The 3,005-nt window shown below is 35.9% G+C and overlaps 1 long non-coding RNA gene across 1 annotated transcript; it reads left to right on the top strand.

The window, feature by feature from the left end:
• Nucleotides 1-1,812: 1,812 nt before the first annotated feature.
• Nucleotides 1,813-2,453, top strand: LOC133525492 (uncharacterized). Its single transcript, XR_009800582.1, has 2 exons — nucleotides 1,813-1,931; nucleotides 2,348-2,453. It is a non-coding gene; the product is annotated as an uncharacterized LOC133525492 (long non-coding RNA).
• The last annotated feature ends 552 nt before the right edge of the window (nucleotides 2,454-3,005 follow it).

Raw genomic sequence — 3,005 nt, 5'->3', positions numbered from 1 at the left:
TTTTTCTGTACGATTTTGATTCTTCTACTCGACGCAAGATGGAGTTAGCTGCCAAATTCCGATCTTGGCGTTATAAAAATAAACCGCAAGAACCATGACAATGACATGCAGTTGCGTCGATGTAGATCTATCATAAAAACGTACATGTGACAATTGTCCAGGATTTAAAAAAATCTTGACAATTAATAAATGTCAAAAAGAAAACTGATTTATTATAAAAATACAAATTATATATTATATAAAGTTTGATTTTAAAACCAATGGTCGTGGGTCCTAACCCCGGCTCTTAACAATGAAGATCTTGTAACTTGTGTGCAAAATATCATTTAACTTTTACCAATTACTTTTCGGTTAAATAAAATATCACGAGGAAGAAGTAGCCCCAATAAGGTATATTTTCCCCTCTGGGTTAGAAGGTCAGATGGCAGTGAGACAGGGAGAGATAGTGAAGAATGCGGCAAAATAATCATTAATTGTGTTGTTAGTCTAGCTTTTTTTGTTAATATGAAAATTGACGCAACAGCAAGCTCAAAGCCCCCTATGAGCCAGAGCCTGTTAGGTGCAGGCTTAATTGGCTCATCGAGGGAAGCGGAGCTTCGGCGACTAGCTGGTTGCGTTGCGTCTGCTTATCAACTTCTTCCAATTCACTTTTACATCAACTCCTTATAAATTTGTAAATTAAGGTCAACTTTGTAAGAACTAATACCTGTGCCATACTATAAATTGGACGATATGCCTAATTACTTGTTATTAATGTTGAATTTTTAATGGCGTATAATATAAGACAGCGGTCGTATAATGACTGAGAAATTTGGATTTTTCTGTTTGAATAAACAGCAAACTGGAGACATTGAGATTAATTATAAACTTATTATTTTAGGTGTTATCAAGAAAAAAGGTCTTAACAGATTTATGAATAGGCATTGGCAGAAAAACAGGCGTCCGACCACGCATAATGGAGGATTCTATTTCTTTTATCATGTAGCTATATCTATATGACCTCTGCCGCCGACTTTTTCACCCGTTGGCGCCTGTGCCCAAATCCTTCTAAGACCGAAGTTTGCTGTTTCCACCTGTCCAATAAGCTGGCACATAAGACCCTCAGAGTTAGATTCCGGGGTACAGCCTTACAACATAACTATTCCCCAAAGTATCTCGGTGTTACACTGGACAGAAGCCTGACATACCGATTGCACATAGAGAAGCTAAAAAGTAAAATAAGGACCAGGATATTTTAATTACGATACATAAATAACTACTAAAACATGTTTTCTGCAAGAAACTAGTTATCTTATTATATTATAAAATATTTATTATCCATCTGTGATGTTTATTTCTTGTGAAGATATCGAAGTTTCGCTGTGTAGCACTTATCGATATATAATATGATCAAAATCGACCCGTCCACATCCCTAAAAATCCACACATACACATTTTTACGCACATACAAAGCAGTATAACCACCAAAATGGCTACGGCTTGAGTATTCAAATTTGTATTGGGAAAAGGCAACTATATCCTATCTTTATTTGCCTCTCTATCGCTCGAATATGCAATACGCATGCACTCTTCGTCAAAATCGGTTTCAAACTTTTTCGACTGAGTACGCGCAATAAACGCCGTAGTAGTATTTAAATGTTTACCGTATTCATTTAAAGCATCGTAGGACAATGCCGCTATGTAAACTGTAAGGTGGGTCTTAAATTAGTGTGAGTTATTTTGGCACCGGACTCAACCTTCACGTTACAATATTTAAAGTATTGCGCTGTCATAGTAACGAAAATGATAAACACGTCAATCGGAGTAAACAAACAAAATAGGTACATATATATGTACCGATAATTATTTTGTGTTAAAAATATGAGGCAAATTATACTGCCCGATTATACGGACTACATATTAAAAACGATTATCTTGGAAACAGTCAATAGGTGAACAAAGTTATAGTAAAATTGGTTGCTGCATAACTTCAGGGCTTGCCTGGCCCACGCATGATGTACCTACCTACCACGACCACGGCCGTCTCCTATTACTATTTTTTTCTAATTCCCTAACTAGCGAACAATATTTCATGTTCATAGTCTAGAATTTAAAACCTTAGCTACATATTTGTGGCGCTTGGGGTTGAAGTTGAAACCCTGGGGTCCTAGCGTGGGTCTATGAGGAAATGTCAAAACGCCTTTTAAAGGTTTCTGGTGACCAGAGGCCTGGCCTATATTTCAATCGGCGGATCAGCATTGTTATCCAGAGGGGCAGCAACCTTCTGGACACACCACCGACCGACCAGAATTTATTTATAAGTTTTTATCTTAAGTGTTTTTATGATATTTTATATATAAACTTACAGATGTCGAACCACCAGCAAAGTTTTTGAAGAGGTGTAGTTCCTGGTACCAACTGGAAACTGAAACTAATAATCTACACTCAAGAAAATGAAATATAGTCACAGAAAACTTTGATGTTTTATTTTATTAAAGAAAAACGTTAAAAAAATGTGTAAACAGAAATATATATTTTTTAAGTCGTAGTTGAATAACATAATATGTATTTAATCCCCTGTACATAGGAATCGTCTTTTTGTAGGTTTATATAAACAATAAGTACTTAGGTCGATTTAGGCATCAACTCATCACACCAAAATTTTGTTCTAACCGGTCACACCGATTATTTGTTTCAACCCGTCACAAGTAGATTTAGTTCTATTAGGACACATCGTAATTTTGTAGCTATTGGTCAAACTGCAAATCTGTTTCTATTCGTCATCCCGTCAAACTGTTCTAACTAGTCACAAGGAGGATACCTAAACAAATTTCACTACCCGCCAAACGTGTAATATAGACCATACAGTAGGTCTTAATGGTGATGGCGACTGTACAATGGGGTTGCGTATACATACAAAGAGCATTCAAATAGTTGGTGATAGACCAAGTGACCGAGTTACTAACAGTGATATTATATCTTTTTTATAAATAATGTAATAGCGTAATTTTTGGAAAAATAATAAA

Source organism: Cydia pomonella, chromosome 15 (genome assembly GCF_033807575.1).
Source record: "Cydia pomonella isolate Wapato2018A chromosome 15, ilCydPomo1, whole genome shotgun sequence".
NCBI lineage: Eukaryota > Metazoa > Arthropoda > Insecta > Lepidoptera > Tortricidae > Cydia > Cydia pomonella.
The sequence above is the reverse complement of the archived record's forward strand: the minus strand, read 5'-3'. Positions and strand labels throughout refer to the sequence as shown.